This window comes from Electrophorus electricus, unplaced genomic scaffold, assembly GCF_041902795.1.
Source record: "Electrophorus electricus isolate QZ-2024a unplaced genomic scaffold, ASM4190279v1 Scaffold66, whole genome shotgun sequence".
Classification (NCBI taxonomy): Eukaryota; Metazoa; Chordata; class Actinopteri; order Gymnotiformes; family Gymnotidae; genus Electrophorus; species Electrophorus electricus.
The window spans coordinates 265554-293363 of record NW_027658783.1 but is presented as its reverse complement, the minus strand read 5'-3'; the positions used below and the strand labels follow the sequence as shown (position 1 = coordinate 293363).

At 48.1% G+C, this 27810-nt stretch overlaps 23 non-coding genes across 23 annotated transcripts; all 23 read right to left on the bottom strand.

Moving 5' to 3' along the window:
• Positions 1–417: 417 nt before the first annotated feature.
• LOC145656447 (U1 spliceosomal RNA) lies at positions 418–581 on the bottom strand. Its single transcript, XR_014122119.1, has one exon. It is a non-coding gene; the product is annotated as a U1 spliceosomal RNA (small nuclear RNA).
• Positions 582–1625: 1044 nt separating this feature from the next.
• On the bottom strand, positions 1626–1789 carry LOC145656330 (U1 spliceosomal RNA). The gene has a single exon (XR_014122002.1). It is a non-coding gene; the product is annotated as a U1 spliceosomal RNA (small nuclear RNA).
• A 1044-nt stretch (positions 1790–2833) lies between these two features.
• Positions 2834–2997, bottom strand: LOC145656327 (U1 spliceosomal RNA). Its single transcript, XR_014121999.1, has one exon. It is a non-coding gene; the product is annotated as a U1 spliceosomal RNA (small nuclear RNA).
• Positions 2998–4041: 1044 nt separating this feature from the next.
• On the bottom strand, positions 4042–4205 carry LOC145656240 (U1 spliceosomal RNA). The gene has a single exon (XR_014121908.1). It is a non-coding gene; the product is annotated as a U1 spliceosomal RNA (small nuclear RNA).
• Positions 4206–5249: 1044 nt separating this feature from the next.
• LOC145656286 (U1 spliceosomal RNA) lies at positions 5250–5413 on the bottom strand. The gene has a single exon (XR_014121958.1). It is a non-coding gene; the product is annotated as a U1 spliceosomal RNA (small nuclear RNA).
• Positions 5414–6462: 1049 nt separating this feature from the next.
• LOC145656329 (U1 spliceosomal RNA) lies at positions 6463–6626 on the bottom strand. The gene has a single exon (XR_014122001.1). It is a non-coding gene; the product is annotated as a U1 spliceosomal RNA (small nuclear RNA).
• Positions 6627–7675: 1049 nt separating this feature from the next.
• LOC145656281 (U1 spliceosomal RNA) lies at positions 7676–7839 on the bottom strand. Its single transcript, XR_014121953.1, has one exon. It is a non-coding gene; the product is annotated as a U1 spliceosomal RNA (small nuclear RNA).
• A 1044-nt stretch (positions 7840–8883) lies between these two features.
• Positions 8884–9047, bottom strand: LOC145656476 (U1 spliceosomal RNA). The gene has a single exon (XR_014122148.1). It is a non-coding gene; the product is annotated as a U1 spliceosomal RNA (small nuclear RNA).
• A 1044-nt stretch (positions 9048–10091) lies between these two features.
• LOC145656347 (U1 spliceosomal RNA) lies at positions 10092–10255 on the bottom strand. The gene has a single exon (XR_014122019.1). It is a non-coding gene; the product is annotated as a U1 spliceosomal RNA (small nuclear RNA).
• Positions 10256–11299: 1044 nt separating this feature from the next.
• On the bottom strand, positions 11300–11463 carry LOC145656346 (U1 spliceosomal RNA). The gene has a single exon (XR_014122018.1). It is a non-coding gene; the product is annotated as a U1 spliceosomal RNA (small nuclear RNA).
• A 1044-nt stretch (positions 11464–12507) lies between these two features.
• On the bottom strand, positions 12508–12671 carry LOC145656467 (U1 spliceosomal RNA). The gene has a single exon (XR_014122139.1). It is a non-coding gene; the product is annotated as a U1 spliceosomal RNA (small nuclear RNA).
• Positions 12672–13720: 1049 nt separating this feature from the next.
• LOC145656253 (U1 spliceosomal RNA) lies at positions 13721–13884 on the bottom strand. Its single transcript, XR_014121921.1, has one exon. It is a non-coding gene; the product is annotated as a U1 spliceosomal RNA (small nuclear RNA).
• A 1049-nt stretch (positions 13885–14933) lies between these two features.
• LOC145656274 (U1 spliceosomal RNA) lies at positions 14934–15097 on the bottom strand. Its single transcript, XR_014121945.1, has one exon. It is a non-coding gene; the product is annotated as a U1 spliceosomal RNA (small nuclear RNA).
• A 1044-nt stretch (positions 15098–16141) lies between these two features.
• LOC145656466 (U1 spliceosomal RNA) lies at positions 16142–16305 on the bottom strand. Its single transcript, XR_014122138.1, has one exon. It is a non-coding gene; the product is annotated as a U1 spliceosomal RNA (small nuclear RNA).
• Positions 16306–17349: 1044 nt separating this feature from the next.
• Positions 17350–17513, bottom strand: LOC145656373 (U1 spliceosomal RNA). Its single transcript, XR_014122045.1, has one exon. It is a non-coding gene; the product is annotated as a U1 spliceosomal RNA (small nuclear RNA).
• A 1044-nt stretch (positions 17514–18557) lies between these two features.
• LOC145656464 (U1 spliceosomal RNA) lies at positions 18558–18721 on the bottom strand. The gene has a single exon (XR_014122136.1). It is a non-coding gene; the product is annotated as a U1 spliceosomal RNA (small nuclear RNA).
• Positions 18722–19765: 1044 nt separating this feature from the next.
• Positions 19766–19929, bottom strand: LOC145656363 (U1 spliceosomal RNA). Its single transcript, XR_014122035.1, has one exon. It is a non-coding gene; the product is annotated as a U1 spliceosomal RNA (small nuclear RNA).
• A 1044-nt stretch (positions 19930–20973) lies between these two features.
• On the bottom strand, positions 20974–21137 carry LOC145656322 (U1 spliceosomal RNA). Its single transcript, XR_014121994.1, has one exon. It is a non-coding gene; the product is annotated as a U1 spliceosomal RNA (small nuclear RNA).
• A 1049-nt stretch (positions 21138–22186) lies between these two features.
• LOC145656372 (U1 spliceosomal RNA) lies at positions 22187–22350 on the bottom strand. Its single transcript, XR_014122044.1, has one exon. It is a non-coding gene; the product is annotated as a U1 spliceosomal RNA (small nuclear RNA).
• A 1044-nt stretch (positions 22351–23394) lies between these two features.
• On the bottom strand, positions 23395–23558 carry LOC145656235 (U1 spliceosomal RNA). Its single transcript, XR_014121902.1, has one exon. It is a non-coding gene; the product is annotated as a U1 spliceosomal RNA (small nuclear RNA).
• Positions 23559–24598: 1040 nt separating this feature from the next.
• LOC145656437 (U1 spliceosomal RNA) lies at positions 24599–24762 on the bottom strand. The gene has a single exon (XR_014122109.1). It is a non-coding gene; the product is annotated as a U1 spliceosomal RNA (small nuclear RNA).
• Positions 24763–25806: 1044 nt separating this feature from the next.
• On the bottom strand, positions 25807–25970 carry LOC145656257 (U1 spliceosomal RNA). The gene has a single exon (XR_014121925.1). It is a non-coding gene; the product is annotated as a U1 spliceosomal RNA (small nuclear RNA).
• A 1042-nt stretch (positions 25971–27012) lies between these two features.
• Positions 27013–27176, bottom strand: LOC145656296 (U1 spliceosomal RNA). Its single transcript, XR_014121968.1, has one exon. It is a non-coding gene; the product is annotated as a U1 spliceosomal RNA (small nuclear RNA).
• Positions 27177–27810: the final 634 nt, after the last annotated feature.

Here is a 27810-nt window from a genome sequence, read left to right as displayed (position 1 = left end):
TTGGCAGTTGCTTGAAGGCTTTTTCCTCTGAGCTAGGTTTAGGGACAGAATTTAGAATTTGGTAACAAATCAAAAACAACGTGTCAAAAGAGGGTGTCGCTAACGGAGCTCTTACATGCTACATCAAAATGCGTCAGTACAAATCACAGCACTTTTTTTCAATGAATGATTATAAGCACACTGGTCACAAAGTAGGACTCATTCCTCCAAAGCTACCAGTTGATGAGGTGCCAGCCACTTTGTCGTTCGCCGCGGACGTCCGCGACCCCCAGCCAAACAAAACAAGACGTCGCGCTGTACCACCGCCGCCACCGTCCAGACAAAGGTATTACTGAACTATGCAGTTGTTTCTCTGCAACAGAGAAACTGCTGAAGCCACCGTCCTTTTATGCGTACCTCTTTTTCAACATAGCACCTCAGGGGAGAGCGCGAACGCAGTCCCCCACTACCAGAAATTATGCAGTCGAGATTCCCGCATTTGGGGAATTGGCAAGGGTCAGCAGAGCCCAAGTGCAATGACTGAGCCTCGCCTTGGGCGAACTACCTTCCTGATCGTGGTCTCACCCCTGCCAGGTAAGTATGCTTTGGGAAAGCAGATGTAGAGGGACCCTCTCCCCACTGCAGAACACAGGAAAAGGATAAGGATAAAGATCAGGGGGCGGGGTAGACCATGACAAGCAGGAAGGAAGGGAGAGTTAGGGGGCGGGATTGCAGGGCAATGGACTTGATCAAAGGTAAGGGAAGGGGCTGAAGGAAATTCTGGTCAAAAATCCCTATGTGTAGCACCCTCTACCATCCCCACTGGATATGAATTGATCCACTACCGGCAAGCATCGTTCACCCGATCACGGACCGATACCTACGTGTGGAGAGAGCCTACGTGAATTTTTCACGATTTCTGTATTTAAACAACAAATGGAAACCGGTCTGTTTGCCCAGTGCGATGTCCATTAGTTCCCTGTGGAAAATCACAGTGGGTGCGCAGTGCTTTAGCAGTATTCTACAGTTTTATGTCTTTTCCAGGAAGGCAACGACACCCACTCATGGTGGAAAAACAGTCTGCCCCTCTCTGGCAAAAAAACCTTGATCATTTTTACATCAAACCCTAACCCTAACCCTAGCTTTAAACCTCTGGTCCAAACCCATAACGAAAGGCAATCCAAAACAAGACAAGCACCTCATTTGTGGAATTAAAACACACTCTCCAATTGGCAGTTGCTTGAAGGCTTTTTCCTCTGAGCTAGGTTTAGGGACAGAATTTAGAATTTGGTAACAAATCAAAAACAACGTGTCAAAAGAGGGTGTCGCTAACGGAGCTCTTACATGCTACATCAAAATGCGTCAGTACAAATCACAGCAATTTTTTTCAATGAATGATTATAAGCACACTGGTCACAAAGTAGGACTCATTCCTCAAAAGCTACCAGTTGATGAGGTGCCAGCCACTTTGTCGTTCGCCGCGGACGTCCGCGACACCCAGCCAAACAAAACGAGACGTCGCGCTGTACCACCGCCGCCACCGTCCAGACAAAGGTATTACTGAACTATGCAGTTGTTTCTCTGCAACAGAGAAACTGCTCAAGCCACCGTCCTTTTATGCGTACCTCTCTTTCAACAAAGCACCTCAGGGGAGAGCGCGAACGCAGTCCCCCACTACCAGAAATTATGCAGTCGAGATTCCCGCATTTGGGGAATTCGCAAGGGTCAGCACAGCCCAAGTGCAATGACTGAGCCTCGCCTTGGGCGAACCACCTTCCTGATCGTGGTCTCAGCCCTGCCAGGTAAGTATGCTTTGGGAAAGCAGATGTAGAGGGACCCTCTCCCCACTGCAGAACACAGGAAAAGGATAAGGATAAAGATCAGGGGGCGGGGTAGACCATGACAAGCAGGAAGGAAAGGAGAGTTAGGGGGCGGGATTGCAGGGCAATGGACTTGATCAAAGGTAAGGGAAGGGGCTGAAGGAAATTCTGGTCAAAAATCCCTATGTGTAGCACCCTCTACCATCCCCACTGGATATGAATTGATCCACTACCGGCAAGCATCGTTCACCCGATCACGGACCGATACCTACGTGTGGAGAGAGCCTACGTGAATTTTTCACGATTTCTGTATTTAAACAACAAATGGAAACCGGTCTGTTTGCCCAGTGCGATGTCCATTAGTTCCCTGTGGAAAATCACAGTGGGTGCGCAGTGCTTTAGCAGTATTCTACAGTTTTATGTCTTTTCCAGGAAGGCAACGACACCCACTCATGGTGGAAAAACAGTCTGCCCCTCTCTGGCAAAAAAACCTTGATCATTTTTACATCAAACCCTAACCCTAACCCTAGCTTTAAACCTCTGGTCCAAACCCATAACGAAAGGCAATCCAAAACAAGACAAGCACCTCATTTGTGGAATTAAAACACACTCTCCAATTGGCAGTTGCTTGAAGGCTTTTTCCTCTGAGCTAGGTTTAGGGACAGAATTTAGAATTTGGTAACAAATCAAAAACAACGTGTCAAAAGAGGGTGTCGCTAACGGAGCTCTTACATGCTACATCAAAATGCGTCAGTACAAATCACAGCACTTTTTTTAAATGAATGATTATAAGCACACTGGTCACAAAGTAGGACTCATTCCTCAAAAGCTACCAGTTGATGAGGTGCCAGCCACTTTGTCGTTCGCCGCGGACGTCCGCGACACCCAGCCAAACAAAACGAGACCTCGCGCTGTGCCACCGCCGCCACCGTCCAGACAAAGGCATTACTGAACTATGCAGTTGTTTCTCTGCAACAGAGAAACTGCTCAAGCCACCGTCCTTTTATGCGTACCTCTCTTTCAACAAAGCACCTCAGGGGAGAGCGCGAACGCAGTCCCCCACTACCAGAAATTATGCAGTCGAGATTCCCGCATTTGGGGAATTCGCAAGGGTCAGCACAGCCCAAGTGCAATGACTGAGCCTCGCCTTGAGCGACCCACCTTCCTGATCATGGTCTCACCCCTGCCAGGTAAGTATGCTTTGGGAAAGCAGATGTAGAGGGACCCTCTCCCCACTGCAGAACACAGGAAAAGGATAAGGATAAAGAGCAGGGGGCGGGGTAGACCATGACAAGCAGGAAGGAAGGGAGAGTTAGGGGGCGGGATTGCAGGGCAATGGACTTGATCAAAGGTAAGGGAAGGGGCTGAAGGAAATTCTGGTCAAAAATCCCTATGTGTAGCACCCTCTACCATCCCCACTGGATATGAATTGATCCACTACCGGCAAGCATCGTTCACCCGATCACGGACCGATACCTACGTGTGGAGAGAGCCTACGTGAATTTTTCACGATTTCTGTATTTAAACAACAAATGGAAACCGGTCTGTTTGCCCAGTGCGATGTCCATTAGTTCCCTGTGGAAAATCACAGTGGGTGCGCAGTGCTTTAGCAGTATTCTACAGTTTTATGTCTTTTCCAGGAAGGCAACGACACCCACTCATGGTGGAAAAACAGTCTGCCCCTCTCTGGCAAAAAAACCTTGATCATTTTTACATCAAACCCTAACCCTAACCCTAGCTTTAAACCTCTGGTCCAAACCCATAACGAAAGGCAATCCAAAACAAGACAAGCACCTCATTTGTGGAATTAAAACACACTCTCCAATTGGCAGTTGCTTGAAGGCTTTTTCCTCTGAGCTAGGTTTAGGGACAGAATTTAGAATTTGGTAACAAATCAAAAACAACGTGTCAAAAGAGGGTGTCGCTAACGGAGCTCTTACATGCTACATCAAAATGCGTCAGTACAAATCACAGCACTTTTTTTCAATGAATGATTATAAGCACACTGGTCACAAAGTAGGACTCATTCCTCAAAAGCTACCAGTTGATGAGGTGCCAGCCACTTTGTCGTTCGCCGCGGACGTCCGCGACACCCAGCCAAACAAAACGAGACGTCGCGCTGTACCACCACCGCCACCGTCCAGACAAAGGTATTACTGAACTATGCAGTTGTTTCTCTGCAACAGAGAAACTGCTCAAGCCACCGTCCTTTTATGCGTACCTCTCTTTCAACAAAGCACCTCAGGAGAGAGCGCGAACGCAGTCCCCCACTACCAGAAATTATGCAGTCGAGATTCCCACATTTGGGGAATTCGCAAGGGTCAGCACAGCCCAAGTGCAATGACTGAGCCTCGCCTTGGGCGAACCACCTTCCTGATCATGGTCTCACCCCTGCCAGGTAAGTATGCTTTGGGAAAGCAGATGTAGAGGGACCCTCTCCCCACTGCAGAACACAGGAAAAGGATAAGGATAAAGAGCAGGGGGCGGGGTAGACCATGACAAGCAGGAAGGAAGGGAGAGTTAGGGGGCGGGATTGCAGGGCAATGGACTTGATCAAAGGTAAGGGAAGGGGCTGAAGGAAATTCTGGTCAAAAATCCCTATGTGTAGCACCCTCTACCATCCCCACTGGATATGAATTGATCCACTACCGGCAAGCATCGTTCACCCGATCACGGACCGATACCTACGTGTGGAGAGAGCCTACGTGAATTTTTCACGATTTCTGTATTTAAACAACAAATGGAAACCGGTCTGTTTGCCCAGTGCGATGTCCATTAGTTCCCTGTGGAAAATCACAGTGGGTGCGCAGTGCTTTAGCAGTATTCTACAGTTTTATGTCTTTTCCAGGAAGGCAACGACACCCACTCATGGTGGAAAAACAGTCTGCCCCTCTCTGGCAAAAAAACCTTGATCATTTTTACATCAAACCCTAACCCTAACCCTAGCTTTAAACCTCTGGTCCAAACCCATAACGAAAGGCAATCCAAAACAAGACAAGCACCTCATTTGTGGAATTAAGACACACTCTCCAATTGGCAGTTGCTTGAAGGCTTTTTCCTCTGAGCCAGGTTTTGGGACAGAATTTAGAACTTGGTAACAAATCAAAAACAACGTGTCAAAAGAGGGTGTCGCTAACGGAGCTCTTACATGCTACATCAAAATGCGTCAGTACAAATCACAGCACTTTTTTTCAATGAATGATTATAAGCACACTGGTCACAAAGTAGGACTCATTCCTCAAAAGCTACCAGTTGATGAGGTGCCAGCCACTTTGTCGTTCGCCGCGGACGTCCGCGACACCCAGCCAAACAAAACGAGACGTCGCGCTGTACCACCGCCGCCACCGTCCAGACAAACGCATTACTGAACTATGCAGTTGTTTCTCTGCAACAGAGAAACTGCTCAAGCCACCATCCTTTTATGCGTACCTCTCTTTCAACAAAGCACCTCAGGGGAGAGCGCGAACGCAGTCCCCCACTACCAGAAATTATGCAGTCGAGATTCCCGCATTTGGGGAATTCGCAAGGGTCAGCACAGCCCAAGTGCAATGACTGAGCCTCGCCTGGGGCGAACCACCTTCCTGATCATGGTCTCACCCCTGCCAGGTAAGTATGCTTTGGGAAAGCAGATGTAGAGGGACCCTCTCCCCACTGCAGAACACAGGAAAAGGATAAGGATAAAGATCAGGGGGCGGGGTAGACCATGACAAGCAGGAAGGAAGGGAGAGTTAGGGGGCGGGATTGCAGGGCAATGGACTTGATCAAAGGTAAGGGAAGGGGCTGAAGGAAATTCTGGTCAAAAATCCCTATGTGTAGCACCCTCTACCATCCCCACTGGATATGAATTGATCCACTACCGGCAAGCATCGTTCACCCGATCACGGACCGATACCTACGTGTGGAGAGAGCCTACGTGAATTTTTCACGATTTCTGTATTTAAACAACAAATGGAAAGGAAACCGGTCTGTTTGCCCAGTGCGATGTCCATTAGTTCCCTGTTGAAAATCACAGTGGGTGCGCAGTGCTTTAGCAGTATTCTACAGTTTTATGTCTTTTCCAGGAAGGCAACGACACCCACTCATGGTGGAAAAACAGTCTGCCCCTCTCTGGCAAAAAAACCTTGATCATTTTTACATCAAACCCTAACCCTAACCCTAGCTTTAAACCTCTGGTCCAAACCCATAACGAAATGCAATCCAAAACAAGACAAGCACCTCATTTGTGGAATTAAAACACACTCTCCAATTGGCAGTTGCTTGAAGGCTTTTTCCTCTGAGCTAGGTTTAGGGACAGAATTTAGAATTTGGTAACAAATCAAAAACAACGTGTCAAAAGAGGGTGTCGCTAACGGAGCTCTTACATGCTACATCAAAATGCGTCAGTACAAATCACAGCACTTTTTTTCAATGAATGATTATAAGCACACTGGTCACAAAGTAGGACTCATTCCTCAAAAGCTACCAGTTGATGAGGTGCCAGCCACTTTGTCGTTCGCCGCGGACGTCCGCGACACCCAGCCAAACAAAACGAGACGTCGCGCTGTGCCACCGCCGCCACCATCCAGACAAAGGCATTACTGAACTATGCAGTTGTTTCTCTGCAACAGAGAAACTGCTCAAGCCACCGTCCTTTTATGTGTACCTCTCTTTCAACAAAGCACCTCAGGGGAGAGCGCGAACGCAGTCCCCCACTACCAGAAATTATGCAGTCGAGATTCCCGCATTTGGGGAATTCGCAAGGGTCAGCACAGCCCAAGTGCAATGACTGAGCCTCGCCTTGGGCGAACCACCTTCCTGATCGTGGTCTCAGCCCTGCCAGGTAAGTATGCTTTGGGAAAGCAGATGTAGAGGGACCCTCTCCCCACTGCAGAACACAGGAAAAGGATAAGGATAAAGATCAGGGGGCGGGGTAGACCATGACAAGCAGGAAGGAAGGGAGAGTTAGGGGGCGGGATTGCAGGGCAATGGACTTGATCAAAGGTAAGGGAAGGGGCTGAAGGAAATTCTGGTCAAAAATCCCTATGTGTAGCACCCTCTACCATCCCCACTGGATATGAATTGATCCACTACCGGCAAGCATCGTTCACCCGATCACGGACCGATACCTACGTGTGGAGAGAGCCTACGTGAATTTTTCACGATTTCTGTATTTAAACAACAAATGGAAAGGAAACCGGTCTGTTTGCCCAGTGCGATGTCCATTAGTTCCCTGTTGAAAATCACAGTGGGTGCGCAGTGCTTTAGCAGTATTCTACAGTTTTATGTCTTTTCCAGGAAGGCAACGACACCCACTCATGGTGGAAAAACAGTCTGCCCCTCTCTGGCAAAAAAACCTTGATCATTTTTACATCAAACCCTAACCCTAACCCTAGCTTTAAACCTCTGGTCCAAACCCATAACGAAATGCAATCCAAAACAAGACAAGCACCTCATTTGTGGAATTAAAACACACTCTCCAATTGGCAGTTGCTTGAAGGCTTTTTCCTCTGAGCTAGGTTTAGGGACAGAATTTAGAATTTGGTAACAAATCAAAAACAACGTGTCAAAAGAGGGTGTCGCTAACGGAGCTCTTACATGCTACATCAAAATGCGTCAGTACAAATCACAGCACTTTTTTTCAATGAATGATTATAAGCACACTGGTCACAAAGTAGGACTCATTCCTCAAAAGCTACCAGTTGATGAGGTGCCAGCCACTTTGTCGTTCGCCGCGGACGTCCGCGACACCCAGCCAAACAAAACGAGACCTCGCGCTGTGCCACCGCCGCCACCGTCCAGACAAAGGCATTACTGAACTATGCAGTTGTTTCTCTGCAACAGAGAAACTGCTCAAGCCACCGTCCTTTTATGCGTACCTCTCTTTCAACAAAGCACCTCAGGGGAGAGCGCGAACGCAGTCCCCCACTACCAGAAATTATGCAGTCGAGATTCCCGCATTTGGGGAATTCGCAAGGGTCAGCACAGCCCAAGTGCAATGACTGAGCCTCGCCTTGGGCGACCCACCTTCCTGATCATGGTCTCACCCCTGCCAGGTAAGTATGCTTTGGGAAAGCAGATGTAGAGGGACCCTCTCCCCACTGCAGAACACAGGAAAAGGATAAGGATAAAGAGCAGGGGGCGGGGTAGACCATGACAAGCAGGAAGGAAGGGAGAGTTAGGGGGCGGGATTGCAGGGCAATGGACTTGATCAAAGGTAAGGGAAGGGGCTGAAGGAAATTCTGGTCAAAAATCCCTATGTGTAGCACCCTCTACCATCCCCACTGGATATGAATTGATCCACTACCGGCAAGCATCGTTCACCCGATCACGGACCGATACCTACGTGTGGAGAGAGCCTACGTGAATTTTTCACGATTTCTGTATTTAAACAACAAATGGAAACCGGTCTGTTTGCCCAGTGCGATGTCCATTAGTTCCCTGTGGAAAATCACAGTGGGTGCGCAGTGCTTTAGCAGTATTCTACAGTTTTATGTCTTTTCCAGGAAGGCAACGACACCCACTCATGGTGGAAAAACAGTCTGCCCCTCTCTGGCAAAAAAACCTTGATCATTTTTACATCAAACCCTAACCCTAACCCTAGCTTTAAACCTCTGGTCCAAACCCATAACGAAAGGCAATCCAAAACAAGACAAGCACCTCATTTGTGGAATTAAAACACACTCTCCAATTGGCAGTTGCTTGAAGGCTTTTTCCTCTGAGCTAGGTTTAGGGACAGAATTTAGAATTTGGTAACAAATCAAAAACAACGTGTCAAAAGAGGGTGTCGCTAACGGAGCTCTTACATGCTACATCAAAATGCGTCAGTACAAATCACAGCACTTTTTTTCAATGAATGATTATAAGCACACTGGTCACAAAGTAGGACTCATTCCTCAAAAGCTACCAGTTGATGAGGTGCCAGCCACTTTGTCGTTCGCCGCGGACGTCCGCGACACCCAGCCAAACAAAACGAGACGTCGCGCTGTACCACCACCGCCACCGTCCAGACAAAGGTATTACTGAACTATGCAGTTGTTTCTCTGCAACAGAGAAACTGCTCAAGCCACCGTCCTTTTATGCGTACCTCTCTTTCAACAAAGCACCTCAGGGGAGAGCGCGAACGCAGTCCCCCACTACCAGAAATTATGCAGTCGAGATTCCCACATTTGGGGAATTCGCAAGGGTCAGCACAGCCCAAGTGCAATGACTGAGCCTCGCCTTGGGCGAACCACCTTCCTGATCATGGTCTCACCCCTGCCAGGTAAGTATGCTTTGGGAAAGCAGATGTAGAGGGACCCTCTCCCCACTGCAGAACACAGGAAAAGGATAAGGATAAAGAGCAGGGGGCGGGGTAGACCATGACAAGCAGGAAGGAAGGGAGAGTTAGGGGGCGGGATTGCAGGGCAATGGACTTGATCAAAGGTAAGGGAAGGGGCTGAAGGAAATTCTGGTCAAAAATCCCTATGTGTAGCACCCTCTACCATCCCCACTGGATATGAATTGATCCACTACCGGCAAGCATCGTTCACCCGATCACGGACCGATACCTACGTGTGGAGAGAGCCTACGTGAATTTTTCACGATTTCTGTATTTAAACAACAAATGGAAACCGGTCTGTTTGCCCAGTGCGATGTCCATTAGTTCCCTGTGGAAAATCACAGTGGGTGCGCAGTGCTTTAGCAGTATTCTACAGTTTTATGTCTTTTCCAGGAAGGCAACGACACCCACTCATGGTGGAAAAACAGTCTGCCCCTCTCTGGCAAAAAAACCTTGATCATTTTTACATCAAACCCTAACCCTAACCCTAGCTTTAAACCTCTGGTCCAAACCCATAACGAAAGGCAATCCAAAACAAGACAAGCACCTCATTTGTGGAATTAAGACACACTCTCCAATTGGCAGTTGCTTGAAGGCTTTTTCCTCTGAGCCAGGTTTAGGGACAGAATTTAGAACTTGGTAACAAATCAAAAACAACGTGTCAAAAGAGGGTGTCGCTAACGGAGCTCTTACATGCTACATCAAAATGCGTCAGTACAAATCACAGCACTTTTTTTCAATGAATGATTATAAGCACACTGGTCACAAAGTAGGACTCATTCCTCAAAAGCTACCAGTTGATGAGGTGCCAGCCACTTTGTCGTTCGCCGCGGACGTCCGCGACACCCAGCCAAACAAAACGAGATGTCGCGCTGTACCACCGCCGCCACCGTCCAGACAAAGGCATTACTGAACTATGCAGTTGTTTCTCGGCAACAGAGAAACTGCTCAAGCCACCGTCCTTTTATGCGTACCTCTCTTTCAACAAAGCACCTCAGGGGAGAGCGCGAACGCAGTCCCCCACTACCAGAAATTATGCAGTCGAGATTCCCGCATTTGGGGAATTCGCAAGGGTCAGCACAGCCCAAGTGCAATGACTGAGCCTCGCCTTGGGCGAACCACCTTCCTGACCGTGGTCTCACCCTTGCCAGGTAAGTATGCTTTGGGAAAGCAGATGTAGAGGGACCCTCTCCCCACTGCAGAACACAGGAAAAGGATAAGGATAAAGAGCAGGGGGTGGGGTAGACCATGACAAGCAGGAAGGAAGGGAGAGTTAGGGGGCGGGATTGCAAGGCAATGGACTTGATCAAAGGTAAGGGAAGGGGCTGAAGGAAATTCTGGTCAAAAATCCCTATGTGTAGCACCCTCTACCATCCCCACTGGATATGAATTGATCCACTACCGGCAAGCATCGTTCACCCGATCACGGACCGATACCTACGTGTGGAGAGAGCCTACGTGAATTTTTCACGATTTCTGTATTTAAACAACAAATGGAAACCGGTCTGTTTGCCCAGTGCGATGTCCATTAGTTCCCTGTGGAAAATCACAGTGGGTGCGCAGTGCTTTAGCAGTATTCTACAGTTTTATGTCTTTTCCAGGAAGGCAACGACACCCACTCATGGTGGAAAAACAGTCTGCCCCTCTCTGGCAAAAAAACCTTGATCATTTTTACATCAAACCCTAACCCTAACCCTAGCTTTAAACCTCTGGTCCAAACCCATAACGAAAGGCAATCCAAAACAAGACAATCACCTCATTTGTGGAATTAAGACACACTCTCCAATTGGCAGTTGCTTGAAGGCTTTTTCCTCTGAGCCAGGTTTAGGGACAGAATTTAGAACTTGGTAACAAATCAAAAACAACGTGTCAAAAGAGGGTGTCGCTAACGGAGCTCTTACATGCTACATCAAAATGCGTCAGTACAAATCACAGCACTTTTTTTCAATGAATGATTATAAGCACACTGGTCACAAAGTAGGACTCATTCCTCAAAAGCTACCAGTTGATGAGGTGCCAGCCACTTTGTCGTTCGCCGCGGACGTCCGCGACACCCAGCCAAACAAAACGAGATGTCGCGCTGTACCACCGCCGCCACCGTCCAGACAAAGGCATTACTGAACTATGCAGTTGTTTCTCGGCAACAGAGAAACTGCTCAAGCCACCGTCCTTTTATGCGTACCTCTCTTTCAACAAAGCACCTCAGGGGAGAGCGCGAACGCAGTCCCCCACTACCAGAAATTATGCAGTCGAGATTCCCGCATTTGGGGAATTCGCAAGGGTCAGCACAGCCCAAGTGCAATGACTGAGCCTCGCCTTGGGCGAACCACCTTCCTGACCGTGGTCTCACCCTTGCCAGGTAAGTATGCTTTGGGAAAGCAGATGTAGAGGGACCCTCTCCCCACTGCAGAACACAGGAAAAGGATAAGGATAAAGAGCAGGGGGTGGGGTAGACCATGACAAGCAGGAAGGAAGGGAGAGTTAGGGGGCGGGATTGCAAGGCAATGGACTTGATCAAAGGTAAGGGAAGGGGCTGAAGGAAATTCTGGTCAAAAATCCCTATGTGTAGCACCCTCTACCATCCCCACTGGATATGAATTGATCCACTACCGGCAAGCATCGTTCACCCGATCACGGACCGATACCTACGTGTGGAGAGAGCCTACGTGAATTTTTCACGATTTCTGTATTTAAACAACAATTGGAAACCGGTCTGTTTGCCCAGTGCGATGTCCATTAGTTCCCTGTGGAAAATCACAGTGGGTGCGCAGTGCTTTAGCAGTATTCTACAGTTTTATGTCTTTTCCAGGAAGGCAACGACACCCACTCATGGTGGAAAAACAGTCTGCCCCTCTCTGGCAAAAAAACCTTGATCATTTTTACATCAAACCCTAACCCTAACCCTAGCTTTAAACCTCTGGTCCAAACCCATAACGAAAGGCAATCCAAAACAAGACAAGCACCTCATTTGTGGAATTAAAACACACTCTCCAATTGGCAGTTGCTTGAAGGCTTTTTCCTCTGAGCTAGGTTTAGGGACAGAATTTAGAATTTGGTAACAAATCAAAAACAACGTGTCAAAAGAGGGTGTCGCTAACGGAGCTCTTACATGCTACATCAAAATGCGTCAGTACAAATCACAGCACTTTTTTTCAATGAATGATTATAAGCACACTGGTCACAAAGTAGGACTCATTCCTCCAAAGCTACCAGTTGATGAGGTGCCAGCCACTTTGTCGTTCGCCGCGGACGTCCGCGACACCCAGCCAAACAAAACGAGACGTCGCGCTGTACCACCGCCGCCACCGTCCAGACAAAGGCATTACTGAACTATGCAGTTGTTTCTCTGCAACAGAGAAACTGCTCAAGCCACCATCCTTTTATGCGTACCTCTCTTTCAACAAAGCACCTCAGGGGAGAGCGCGAACGCAGTCCCCCACTACCAGAAATTATGCAGTCGAGATTCCCGCATTTGGGGAATTCGCAAGGGTCAGCACAGCCCAAGTGCAATGACTGAGCCTCGCCTTGGGCGAACCACCTTCCTGATCATGGTCTCACCCCTGCCAGGTAAGTATGCTTTGGGAAAGCAGATGTAGAGGGACCCTCTCCCCACTGCAGAACACAGGAAAAGGATAAGGATAAAGATCAGGGGGCGGGGTAGACCATGACAAGCAGGAAGGAAGGGAGAGTTAGGGGGCGGGATTGCAGGGCAATGGACTTGATCAAAGGTAAGGGAAGGGGCTGAAGGAAATTCTGGTCAAAAATCCCTATGTGTAGCACCCTCTACCATCCCCACTGGATATGAATTGATCCACTACCGGCAAGCATCGTTCACCCGATCACGGACCGATACCTACGTGTGGAGAGAGCCTACGTGAATTTTTCACGATTTCTGTATTTAAACAACAAATGGAAAGGAAACCGGTCTGTTTGCCCAGTGCGATGTCCATTAGTTCCCTGTTGAAAATCACAGTGGGTGCGCAGTGCTTTAGCAGTATTCTACAGTTTTATGTCTTTTCCAGGAAGGCAACGACACCCACTCATGGTGGAAAAACAGTCTGCCCCTCTCTGGCAAAAAAACCTTGATCATTTTTACATCAAACCCTAACCCTAACCCTAGCTTTAAACCTCTGGTCCAAACCCATAACGAAATGCAATCCAAAACAAGACAAGCACCTCATTTGTGGAATTAAAACACACTCTCCAATTGGCAGTTGCTTGAAGGCTTTTTCCTCTGAGCTAGGTTTAGGGACAGAATTTAGAATTTGGTAACAAATCAAAAACAACGTGTCAAAAGAGGGTGTCGCTAACAGAGCTCTTACATGCTACATCAAAATGTGTCAGTACAAATCACAGCACTTTTTTTCAATGAATGATTATAAGCACACTAGTCACAAAGTAGGACTCATTCCTCCAAAGCTACCAGTTGATGAGGTGCCAGCCACTTTGTCGTTCGCCGCGGACGTCCGCGACACCCAGCCAAACAAAACGAGACGTCGCGCTGTACCACCGCCGCCACCGTCCAGACAAACGCATTACTGAACTATGCAGTTGTTTCTCTACAACAGAGAAACTGCTCAAGCCACCATCCTTTTATGCGTACCTCTCTTTCAACAAAGCACCTCAGGGGAGAGCGCGAACGCAGTCCCCCACCACCAGAAATTATGCAGTCGAGATTCCCGCATTTGGGGAATTCGCAAGGGTCAGCACAGCCCAAGTGCAATGACTGAGCCTCGCCTTGGGCGAACCACCTTCCTGATCATGGTCTCACCCCTGCCAGGTAAGTATGCTTTGGGAAAGCAGATGTAGAGGGACCCTCTCCCCACTGCAGAACACAGGAAAAGGATAAGGATAAAGATCAGGGGGCGGGGTAGACCATGACAAGCAGGAAGGAAGGGAGAGTTAGGGGGCGGGATTGCAGGGCAATGGACTTGATCAAAGGTAAGGGAAGGGGCTGAAGGAAATTCTGGTCAAAAATCCCTATGTGTAGCACCCTCTACCATCCCCACTGGATATGAATTGATCCACTACCGGCAAGCATCGTTCACCCGATCACGGACCGATACCTACGTGTGGAGAGAGCCTACGTGAATTTTTCACGATTTCTGTATTTAAACAACAAATGGAAAGGAAACCGGTCTGTTTGCCCAGTGCGATGTCCATTAGTTCCCTGTTGAAAATCACAGTGGGTGCGCAGTGCTTTAGCAGTATTCTACAGTTTTATGTCTTTTCCAGGAAGGCAACGACACCCACTCATGGTGGAAAAACAGTCTGCCCCTCTCTGGCAAAAAAACCTTGATCATTTTTACATCAAACCCTAACCCTAACCCTAGCTTTAAACCTCTGGTCCAAACCCATAACGAAATGCAATCCAAAACAAGACAAGCACCTCATTTGTGGAATTAAAACACACTCTCCAATTGGCAGTTGCTTGAAGGCTTTTTCCTCTGAGCTAGGTTTAGGGACAGAATTTAGAATTTGGTAACAAATCAAAAACAACGTGTCAAAAGAGGGTGTCGCTAACGGAGCTCTTACATGCTACATCAAAATGCGTCAGTACAAATCACAGCACTTTTTTTCAATGAATGATTATAAGCACACTGGTCACAAAGTAGGACTCATTCCTCAAAAGCTACCAGTTGATGAGGTGCCAGCCACTTTGTCGTTCGCCGCGGACGTCCGCGACACCCAGCCAAACAAAACGAGACGTCGCGCTGTGCCACCGCCGCCACCATCCAGACAAAGGCATTACTGAACTATGCAGTTGTTTCTCTGCAACAGAGAAACTGCTCAAGCCACCGTCCTTTTATGTGTACCTCTCTTTCAACAAAGCACCTCAGGGGAGAGCGCGAACGCAGTCCCCAACTACCAGAAATTATGCAGTCGAGATTCCCGCAATTGGGGAATTCGCAAGGGTCAGCACAGCCCAAGTGCAATGACTGAGCCTCGCCTTGGGCGAACCACCTTCCTGATCGTGGTCTCACCCCTGCCAGGTAAGTATGCTTTGGGAAAGCAGATGTAGAGGGGCCCTCTCCCCACTGCAGAACACAGGAAAAGGATAAGGATAAAGATCAGGGTGCGGGGTAGACCATGACAAGCAGGAAGGAAGGGAGAGTTAGGGGGCGGGATTGCAGGGCAATGGACTTGATCAAAGGTAAGGGAAGGGGCTGAAGGAAATTCTGGTCAAAAATCCCTATGTGTAGCACCCTCTACCATCCCCACTGGATATGAATTGATCCACTACCGGCAAGCATCGTTCACCCGATCACGGACCGATACCTACGTGTGGAGAGAGCCTACGTGAATTTTTCACGATTTCTGTATTTAAACAACAAATGGAAACCGGTCTGTTTGCCCAGTGCGATGTCCATTAGTTCCCTGTGGAAAATCACAGTGGGTGCGCAGTGCTTTAGCAGTATTCTACAGTTTTATGTCTTTTCCAGGAAGGCAACGACACCCACTCATGGTGGAAAAACAGTCTGCCCCTCTCTGGCAAAAAAACCTTGATCATTTTTACATCAAACCCTAACCCTAACCCTAGCTTTAAACCTCTGGTCCAAACCCATAACGAAAGGCAATCCAAAACAAGACAAGCACCTCATTTGTGGAATTAAAACACACTCTCCAATTGGCAGTTGCTTGAAGGCTTTTTCCTCTGAGCTAGGTTTAGGGACAGAATTTAGAATTTGGTAACAAATCAAAAACAACGTGTCAAAAGAGGGTGTCGCTAACAGAGCTCTTACATGCTACATCAAAATGTGTCAGTACAAATCACAGCACTTTTTTTCAATGAATGATTATAAGCACACTAGTCACAAAGTAGGACTCATTCCTCCAAAGCTACCAGTTGATGAGGTGCCAGCCACTTTGTCGTTCGCCGCGGACTTCCGCGACACCCAGCCAAACAAAACGAGACGTCGCGCTGTACCACCACCGCCACCGTCCAGACAAAGGCATTACTGAACTATGCAGTTGTTTCTCTGCAACAGAGAAACTGCTCAAGCCACCGTCCTTTTATGCATACCTCTCTTTCAACAAAGCACCTCAGGGGAGAGCGCGAACGCAGTCCCCCACTACCAGAAATTATGCAGTCGAGATTCCCGCATTTGGGGAATTCGCAAGGGTCAGCACAGCCCAAGTGCAATGACTGAGCCTCGCCTTGGGCGAACCACCTTCCTGATCATGGTCTCACCCCTGCCAGGTAAGTATGCTTTGGGAAAGCAGATGTAGAGGGACCCTCTCCCCACTGCAGAACACAGGAAAAGGATAAGGATAAAGATCAGGGGGCGGGGTAGACCATGACAAGCAGGAAGGAAGGGAGAGTTAGGGGGCGGGATTGCAGGGCAATGGACTTGATCAAAGGTAAGGGAAGGGGCTGAAGGAAATTCTGGTCAAAAATCCCTATGTGTAGCACACTCTACCATCCCCACTGGATATGAATTGATCCACTACCGGCAAGCATCGTTCACCCGATCACGGACGGATACCTACGTGTGGAGAGAGCCTACGTGAATTTTTCACGATTTCTGTATTTAAACAACAAATGGAAACCGGTCTGTTTGCCCAGTGCGATGTCCATTAGTTCCCTGTTGAAAATCACAGTGGGTGCGCAGTGCTTTAGCAGTATTCTACAGTTTTATGTCTTTTCCAGGAAGGCAACGACACCCACTCATGGTGAAAAAACAGTCTGCCCCTCTCTGGCAAAAAAACCTTGATCATTTTTACATCAAACCCTAACCCTAACCCTAGCTTTAAACCTCTGGTCCAAACCCATAACGAAAGGCAATCCAAAACAAGACAAGCACCTCATTTGTGGAATTAAAACACACTCTCCAATTGGCAGTTGCTTGAAGGCTTTTTCCTCTGAGCTAGGTTTAGGGACAGAATTTAGAATTTGGTAACAAATCAAAAACAACGTGTCAAAAGAGGGTGTCGCTAACGGAGCTCTTACATGCTACATCAAAATGCGTCAGTACAAATCACAGCACTTTTTTTCAATGAATGATTATAAGCACACTGGTCACAAAGTAGGACTCATTCCTCCAAAGCTACCAGTTGATGAGGTGCCAGCCACTTTGTCGTTCGCCGCGGACGTCCGCGACACCCAGCCAAACAAAACGAGACGTCGCGCTGTACCACCGCCGCCACCGTCCAGACAAAGGCATTACTGAACTATGCAGTTGTTTCTCTGCAACAGAGAAACTGCTCAAGCCACCATCCTTTTATGCGTACCTCTCTTTCAACAAAGCACCTCAGGGGAGAGCGCGAACGCAGTCCCCCACTACCAGAAATTATGCAGTCGAGATTCCCGCATTTGGGGAATTCGCAAGGGTCAGCACAGCCCAAGTGCAATGACTGAGCCTCGCCTTGGGCGAACCACCTTCCTGATCGTGGTCTCACCCCTGCCAGGTAAGTATGCTTTGGGAAAGCAGATGTAGAGGGACCCTCTCCCCACTGCAGAACACAGGAAAAGGATAAGGATAAAGATCAGGGGGCGGGGTAGACCATGACAAGCAGGAAGGAAGGGAGAGTTAGGGGGCGGGATTGCAGGGCAATGGACTTGATCAAAGGTAAGGGAAGGGGCTGAAGGAAATTCTGGTCAAAAATCCCTATGTGTAGCACCCTCTACCATCCCCACTGGATATGAATTGATCCACTACCGGCAAGCATCGTTCACCCGATCACGGACCGATACCTACGTGTGGAGAGAGCCTACGTGAATTTTTCACGATTTCTGTATTTAAACAACAAATGGAAACCGGTCTGTTTGCCCAGTGCGATGTCCATTAGTTCCCTGTGCAAAATCACAGTGGGTGCGCAGTGCTTTAGCAGTATTCTACAGTTTTATGTCTTTTCCAGGAAGGCAACGACACCCACTCATGGTGGAAAAACAGTCTGCCCCTCTCTGGCAAAAAAACCTTGATCATTTTTACATCAAACCCTAACCCTAACCCTAGCTTTAAACCTCTGGTCCAAACCCATAACGAAAGGCAATCCAAAACAAGACAAGCACCTCATTTGTGGAATTAAAACACACTCTCCAATTGGCAGTTGCTTGAAGGCTTTTTCCTCTGAGCTAGGTTTAGGGACAGAATTTAGAATTTGGTAACAAATCAAAAACAACGTGTCAAAAGAGGGTGTCGCTAACGGAGCTCTTACATGCTACATCAAAATGCGTCAGTACAAATCACAGCACTTTTTTTCAATGAATGATTATAAGCACACTGGTCACAAAGTAGGACTCATTCCTCAAAAGCTACCAGATGATGAGGTGCCAGCCACTTTGTCGTTCGCCGCGGACGTCCGCGACACCCAGCCAAACAAAACGAGACGTCGCGCTGTACCACCACCGCCACCGTCCAGACAAAGGCATTACTGAACTATGCAGTTGTTTCTCTGCAACAGAGAAACTGCTCAAGCCACCGTCCTTTTATGCGTACCTCTCTTTCAACAAAGCACCTCAGGGGAGAGCGCGAACGCAGTCCCCCACTACCAGAAATTATGCAGTCGAGATTCCCGCATTTGGGGAATTCGCAAGGGTCAGCACAGCCCAAGTGCAATGACTGAGCCTCGCCTTGGGCGAACCACCTTCCTGATCATGGTCTCACCCCTGCCAGGTAAGTATGCTTTGGGAAAGCAGATGTAGAGGGACCCTCTCCCCACTGCAGAACACAGGAAAAGGATAAGGATAAAGAGCAGGGGGCGGGGTAGACCATGACAAGCAGGAAGGAAGGGAGAGTTAGGGGGCGGGATTGCAGGGCAATGGACTTGATCAAAGGTAAGGGAAGGGGCTGAAGGAAATTCTGGTCAAAAATCCCTATGTGTAGCACCCTCTACCATCCCCACTGGATATGAATTGATCCACTACCGGCAAGCATCGTTCACCCGATCACGGACCGATACCTACGTGTGGAGAGAGCCTACGTGAATTTTTCACGATTTCTGTATTTAAACAACAAATGGAAACCGGTCTGTTTGCCCAGTGCGATGTCCATTAGTTCCCTGTGGAAAATCACAGTGGGTGCGCAGTGCTTTAGCAGTATTCTACAGTTTTATGTCTTTTCCAGGAAGGCAACGACACCCACTCATGGTGGAAAAACAGTCTGCCCCTCTCTGGCAAAAAAACCTTGATCATTTTTACATCAAACCCTAACCCTAACCCTAGCTTTAAACCTCTGGTCCAAACCCATAACGAAAGGCAATCCAAAACAAGACAAGCACCTCATTTGTGGAATTAAAACACACTCTCCAATTGGCAGTTGCTTGAAGGCTTTTTCCTCTGAGCTAGGTTTAGGGACAGAATTTAGAATTTGGTAACAAATCAAAAACAACGTGTCAAAAGAGGGTGTCGCTAACGGAGCTCTTACATGCTACATCAAAATGCGTCAGTACAAATCACAGCACTTTTTTTCAATGAATGATTATAAGCACACTGGTCACAAAGTAGGACTCATTCCTCCAAAGCTACCAGTTGATGAGGTGCCAGCCACTTTGTCGTTCGCCGCGGACGTCCGCGACACCCAGCCAAACAAAACGAGACGTCGCGCTGTACCACCGCCGCCACCGTCCAGACAAAGGCATTACTGAACTATGCAGTTGTTTCTCTGCAACAGAGAAACTGCTCAAGCCACCATCCTTTTATGCGTACCTCTCTTTCAACAAAGCACCTCAGGGGAGAGCGCGAACGCAGTCCCCCACTACCAGAAATTATGCAGTCGAGATTCCCGCATTTGGGGAATTCGCAAGGGTCAGCACAGCCCAAGTGCAATGACTGAGCCTCGCCTTGGGCGAACCACCTTCCTGATCGTGGTCTCACCCCTGCCAGGTAAGTATGCTTTGGGAAAGCAGATGTAGAGGGACCCTCTCCCCACTGCAGAACACAGGAAAAGGATAAGGATAAAGATCAGGGGGCGGGGTAGACCATGACAAGCAGGAAGGAAGGGAGAGTTAGGGGGCGGGATTGCAGGGCAATGGACTTGATCAAAGGTAAGGGAAGGGGCTGAAGGAAATTCTGGTCAAAAATCCCTATGTGTAGCACCCTCTACCATCCCCACTGGATATGAATTGATCCACTACCGGCAAGCATCGTTCACCCGATCACGGACCGATACCTACGTGTGGAGAGAGCCTACGTGAATTTTTCACGATTTCTGTATTTAAACAACAATTGGAAACCGGTCTGTTTGCCCAGTGCGATGTCCATTAGTTCCCTGTGGAAAATCACAGTGGGTGCGCAGTGCTTTAGCAGTATTCTACAGTTTTATGTCTTTTCCAGGAAGGCAACGACACCCACTCATGGTGGAAAAACAGTCTGCCCCTCTCTGGCAAAAAAACCTTGATCATTTTTACATCAAACCCTAACCCTAACCCTAGCTTTAAACCTCTGGTCCAAACCCATAACGAAAGGCAATCCAAAACAAGACAAGCACCTCATTTGTGGAATTAAAACACACTCTCCAATTGGCAGTTGCTTGAAGGCTTTTTCCTCTGAGCTAGGTTTAGGGACAGAATTTAGAATTTGGTAACAAATCAAAAACAACGTGTCAAAAGAGGGTGTCGCTAACGGAGCTCTTACATGCTACATCAAAATGCGTCAGTACAAATCACAGCACTTTTTTTCAATGAATGATTATAAGCACACTGGTCACAAAGTAGGACTCATTCCTCCAAAGCTACCAGTTGATGAGGTGCCAGCCACTTTGTCGTTCGCCGCGGACGTCCGCGACACCCAGCCAAACAAAACGAGACGTCGCGCTGTACCACCGCCGCCACCGTCCAGACAAAGGCATTACTGAACTATGCAGTTGTTTCTCTGCAACAGAGAAACTGCTCAAGCCACCATCCTTTTATGCGTACCTCTCTTTCAACAAAGCACCTCAGGGTAGAGCGCGAACGCAGTCCCCCACTACCAGAAATTATGCAGTCGAGATTCCCGCATTTGGGGAATTCGCAAGGGTCAGCACAGCCCAAGTGCAATGACTGAGCCTCGCCTTGGGCGAACCACCTTCCTGATCGTGGTCTCACCCCTGCCAGGTAAGTATTCTTTGGGAAAGCAGATGTAGAGGGACCCTCTCCCCACTGCAGAACACAGGAAAAGGATAAGGATAAAGATCAGGGGGCGGGGTAGACCATGACAAGCAGGAAGGAAGGGAGAGTTAGGGGGCGGGATTGCAGGGCAATGGACTTGATCAAAGGTAAGGGAAGGGGCTGAAGGAAATTCTGGTCAAAAATCCCTATGTGTAGCACCCTCTACCATCCCCACTGGATATGAATTGATCCACTACCGGCAAGCATCGTTCACCCGATCACGGACCGATACCTACGTGTGGAGAGAGCCTACGTGAATTTTTCACGATTTCTGTATTTAAACAACAAATGGAAAGGAAACCGGTCTGTTTGCCCAGTGCGATGTCCATTAGTTCCCTGTTGAAAATCACAGTGGGTGCGCAGTGCTTTAGCAGTATTCTACAGTTTTATGTCTTTTCCAGGAAGGCAACGACACCCACTCATGGTGGAAAAACAGTCTGCCCCTCTCTGGCAAAAAAACCTTGATCATTTTTACATCAAACCCTAACCCTAACCCTAGCTTTAAACCTCTGGTCCAAACCCATAACGAAATGCAATCCAAAACAAGACAAGCACCTCATTTGTGGAATTAAAACACACTCTCCAATTGGCAGTTGCTTGAAGGCTTTTTCCTCTGAGCTAGGTTTAGGGACAGAATTTAGAATTTGGTAACAAATCAAAAACAACGTGTCAAAAGAGGGTGTCGCTAACTGAGCTCTTACATGCTACATCAAAATGTGTCAGTACAAATCACAGCACTTTTTTTCAATGAATGATTATAAGCACACTGGTCACAAAGTAGGACTCATTCCTCAAAAGCTACCAGTTGATGAGGTGCCAGCCACTTTGTCGTTCGCCGCGGACGTCCGCGACACCCAGCCAAACAAAACGAGACGTCGCGCTGTACCACCGCCGCCACCGTCCAGACAAAGGCATTACTGAACTATGCAGTTGTTTCTCTGCAACAGAGAAACTGCTCAAGCCACCGTCCTTTTATGCATACCTCTCTTTCAACAAAGCACCTCAGGAGAGAGCGCGAACGCAGTCCCCCACTACCAGAAATTATGCAGTCGAGATTCCCGCATTTAGGGAATTCGCAAGGGTCAGCACAGCCCAAGTGCAATGACTGAGCCTCGCCTTGGGCGATCCACCTTCCTGATCATGGTCTCACCCCTGCCAGGTAAGTATGCTTTGGGAAAGCAGATGTAGAGGGACCCTCTCCCCACTGCAGAACACAGGAAAAGGATAAGGATAAAGAGCAGGGGGCGGGGTAGACCATGACAAGCAGGAAGGAAGGGAGAGTTAGGGGGCGGGATTGCTGGGCAATGGACTTGATCAAAGGTAAGGGAAGGGGCTGAAGGAAATTCTGGTCAAAAATCCCTATGTGTAGCACCCTCTACCATCCCCACTGGATATGAATTGATCCACTACCGGCAAGCATCGTTCACCCGATCACGGACCGATACCTACGTGTGGAGAGAGCCTACGTGAATTTTTCACGATTTCTGTATTTAAACAACAAATGGAAACCGGTCTGTTTGCCCAGTGCGATGTCCATTAGTTCCCTGTGGAAAATCACAGTGGGTGCGCAGTGCTTTAGCAGTATTCTACAGTTTTATGTCTTTTCCAGGAAGGCAACGACACCCACTCATGGTGGAAAAACAGTCTGCCCCTCTCTGGCAAAAAAACCTTGATCATTTTTACATCAAACCCTAACCCTAACCCTAGCTTTAAACCTCTGGTCCAAACCCATAACGAAAGGCAATCCAAAACAAGACAAGCACCTCATTTGTGGAATTAAAACACACTCTCCAATTGGCAGTTGCTTGAAGGCTTTTTCCTCTGAGCTAGGTTTAGGGACAGAATTTAGAATTTGGTAACAAATCAAAAACAACGTGTCAAAAGAGGGTGTCGCTAACGGAGCTCTTACATGCTACATCAAAATGCGTCAGTACAAATCACAGCACTTTTTTTCAATGAATGATTATAAGCACACTGCTCACAAAGTAGGACTCATTCCTCAAAAGCTACCAGTTGATGAGGTGCCAGCCACTTTGTCGTTCGCCGCGGACGTCCGCGACACCCAGCCAAACAAAACGAGACGTCGCGCTGTACCACCGCCGCCACCGTCCAGACAAAGGTATTACTGAACTATGCAGTTGTTTCTCTGCAACAGAGAAACTGCTCAAGCCACCGTCCTTTTATGCGTACCTCTCTTTCAAAAAAGCACCTCAGGGGAGAGCGCAAACGCAGTCCCCCACTACCAGAAATTATGCAGTCGAGATTCCCGCATTTGGGGAATTCGCAAGGGTTAGCACAGCCCAAGTGCAATGACTGAGCCTCGCCTTGGGCGAACCACCTTCGTGATCATGGTCTCACCCCTGCCAGGTAAGTATGCTTTGGGAAAGCAGATGTAGAGGGACCCTCTCCCCACTGCAGAACACAGGAAAAGGATAAGGATAAAGATCAGGGGGCGAGGTAGACCATGACAAGCAGGAAGGAAGGGAGAGTTAGGGGGCGGGATTGCAGGGCAATGGACTTGATCAAAGGTAAGGGAAGGGGCTGAAGGAAATTCTGGTCAAAAATCCCTGTGTAGCACCCTCTACCATCCCCACTGGATATGAATTGATCCACTACCGGCAAGCATCGTTCACCCGATCACGGACCGATACCTACGTGTGGAGAGAGCCTACGTGAATTTTTCACGATTTCTGTATTTAAACAACAAATAGAAACCGGTCTGTTTGCCCAGTGCGATGTCCATTAGTTCCCTGTTGAAAATCACAGTGGGTGCGCAGTGCTTTAGCAGTATTCTACAGTTTTATGTCTTTTCCAGGAAGGCAACGACACCCACTCATGGTGGAAAAACAGTCTGCCCCTCTCTGGCAAAAAAACCTTGATCATTTTTACATCAAACCCTAACCCTAACCCTAGCTTTAAACCTCTGGTCCAAACCCATAACGAAAGGCAATCCAAAACAAGACAAGCACCTCATTTGTGGAATTAAAACACTCTCCAATTGGCAGTTGCTTGAAGGCTTTTTCCTCTGAGCTAGGTTTAGGGACAGAATTTAGAATTTGGTAACAAATCAAAAACAACGTGTCAAAAGAGGGTGTCGCTAACAGAGCTCTTACATGCTACATCAAAATGCGTCAGTACAAATCACAGCACTTTTTTTCAATGAATGATTATAAGCACACTGGTCACAAAGTAGGACTCATTCCTCAAAAGCTACCAGTTGATGAGGTGCCAGCCACTTTGTCGTTCGCCGTGGACGTCCGCGACACCCAGCCAAACAAAACAAGACGTCACGCTGTACCACCGCCGCCACCGTCCAGACAAAGGTATTACTGAACTATGCAGTTGTTTCTCTGCAACAGAGAAACTGCTCAAGCCACCGTCCTTTTATGCGTACCTCTCTTTCAACAAAGCACCTCAGGGGAGAGCGCGAACGCAGTCCCCAACTACCAGAAATTATACAGTCGAGATTCCCGCATTTGGGGAATTCGCAAGGGTCAGCACAGCCCAAGTGCAATGACTGAGCCTCGCTTTGGGCGACCCACTTTCCTGATCATGGTCTCACCCCTGCCAGGTAAGTATGCTTTGGGAAAGCAGATGTAGAGGGACCCTCTCCCCACTGCAGAACACAGGAAAAGGATAAGGATAAAGAGCAGGGGGCGGGGTAGACCATGACAAGCAGGAAGGAAGGGAGAGTTAGGGGGCGGGATTGCAGGGCAATGGACTTGATCAAAGGTAAGGGAAGGGGCTGAAGGAAATTCTGGTCAAAAATCCCTATGTGTAGCACCCTCTACCATCCCCACTGGATATGAATTGATCCACTACCGGCAAGCATCGTTCACCCGATCACGGACCGATACCTACGTGTGGAGAGAGCCTACGTGAATTTTTCACGATTTCTGTATTTAAACAACAAATGGAAACCGGTCTGTTTGCCTAGTGCGATGTCCATTAGTTCCCTGTTGAAAATCACAGTGGGTGCGCAGTGCTTTAGCAGTATTCTACAGTTTTATGTCTTTTCCAGGAAGGCAACGACACCCACTCATGGTGAAAAAACAGTCTGCCCCTCTCTGGCAAAAAAACCTTGATCATTTTTACATCAAACCCTAACCCTAACCCTAGCTTTAAACCTCTGGTCCAAACCCATAACGAAAGGCAATCCAAAACAAGACAAGCACCTCATTTGTGGAATTAAAACACACTCTCCAATTGGCAGTTGCTTGAAGGCTTTTTCCTCTGAGCTAGGTTTAGGGACAGAATTTAGAATTTGGTAACAAATCAAAAACAACGTGTCAAAAGAGGGTGTCGCTAACGGAGCTCTTACATGCTACATCAAAATGCGTCAGTACAAATCACAGCAATTTTTTTCAATGAATGATTATAAGCACACTGGTCACAAAGTAGGACTCATTCCTCAAAAGCTACCAGTTGATGAGGTGCCAGCCACTTTGTCGTTCGCCGCGGACGTCCGCGACACCCAGCCAAACAAAACGAGACGTCGCGCTGTACCACCGCCGCCACCGTCCAGACAAAGGTATTACTGAACTATGCAGTTGTTTCTCTGCAACAGAGAAACTGCTTAAGCCACCGTCCTTTTATGCGTACCTCTCTTTCAACAAAGCACCTCAGGGGAGAGCGCGAACGCAGTCCCCCACTACCAGAAATTATGCAGTCGAGATTCCCGCATTTGAGGAATTCGCAAGGGTCAGCACAGCCCAAGTGCAATGACTGAGCCTCGCCTTGGGCGAACCACCTTCCTGATCATGGTCTCACCCCTGCCAGGTAAGTATGCTTTGGGAAAGCAGATGTAGAGGGACCCTCTCCCCACTGCAGAACACAGGAAAAGGATAAGGATAAAGATCAGGGGGCGAGGTAGACCATGACAAGCAGGAAGGAAGGGAGAGTTAGGGGGCGGGATTGCAGGGCAATGGACTTGATCAAAGGTAAGGGAAGGGGCTGAAGGAAATTCTGGTCAAAAATCCCTGTGTAGCACCCTCTACCATCCCCACTGGATATGAATTGATCCACTACCGGCAAGCATCGTTCACCCGATCACGGACCGATACCTACGTGTGGAGAGAGCCTACGTGAATTTTTCACGATTTCTGTATTTAAACAACAAATGGAAACCGGTCTGTTTGCCTAGTGCGATGTCCATTAGTTCCCTGTTGAAAATCACAGTGGGTGTGCAGTGCTTTAGCAGTATTCTACAGTTTTATGTCTTTTCCAGGAAGGCAACGACACCCACTCATGGTGAAAAAACAGTCTGCCCCTCTCTGGCAAAAAAACCTTGATCATTTTTACATCAAACCCTAACCCTAACCCTAGCTTTAAACCTCTGGTCCAAACCCATAACGAAAGGCAATCCAAAACAAGACAAGCACCTCATTTGTGGAATTAAAACACACTCTCCAATTGGCAGTTGCTTGAAGGCTTTTTCCTCTGAGCTAGGTTTAGGGACAGAATTTAGAATTTGGTAACAAATCAAAAACAACGTGTCAAAAGAGGGTGTCGCTAACGGAGCTCTTACATGCTACATCAAAATGCGTCAGTACAAATCACAGCACTTTTTTTCAATGAATGATTATAAGCACACTGGTCACAAAGTAGGACTCATTCCTCAAAAGCTACCAGTTGATGAGGTGCCAGCCACTTTGTCGTTTGCCGTGGACGTCCGCGACACCCAGCCAAACAAAACAAGACGTCGCGCTGTACCACCGCCGCCACCGTCCAGACAAAGGTATTACTGAACTATGCAGTTGTTTCTTTGCAACAGAGAAACTGCTCAAGCCACCGTCCTTTTATGCGTACCTCTCTTTCAACAAAGCACCTCAGGGGAGAGCGCGAACGCAGTCCCCAACTACCAGAAATTATGCAGTCGAGATTCCCGCATTTGGGGAATTCGCAAGGGTCAGCACAGCCCAAGTGCAATGACTGAGCCTTGCCTTGGGCGAACCACCTTCCTGATCATGGTCTCACCCCTGCCAGGTAAGTATGCTTTGGGAAAGCAGATGTAGAGGGACCCTCTCCCCACTGCAGAACACAGGAAAAGGATAAGGATAAAGATCAGGGGGCGGGGTAGACCATGACAAGCAGGAAGGAAGGGAGAGTTAGGGGGCGGGATTGCAGGGCAATGGACTTGATCAAAGGTAAGGGAAGGGGCTGAAGGAAATTCTGGTCAAAAATCCCTATGTGTAGCACCCTCTACCATCCCCACTGGATATGAATTGATCCACTACCGGCAAGCATCGTTCACCCGATCACGGACCGATACCTACGTGTGGAGAGAGCCTACGTGAATTTTTCACGATTTCTGTATTTAAACAACAAATGGAAACCGGTCTGTTTGCCCAGTGCGATGTCCATTAGTTCCCTGTTGAAAATCACAGTGGGTGCGCAGTGCTTTAGCAGTATTCTACAGTTTTATGTCTTTTCCAGGAAGGCAACGACACCCACTCATGGTGAAAAAACAGTCTGCCCCTCTCTGGCAAAAAAACCTTGATCATTTTTACATCAAACCCTAACCCTAACCCTAGCTTTAAACCTCTGGTCCAAACCCATAACGAAAGGCAATCCAAAACAAGACAAGCACCTCATTTGTGGAATTAAAACACACTCTCCAATTGGCAG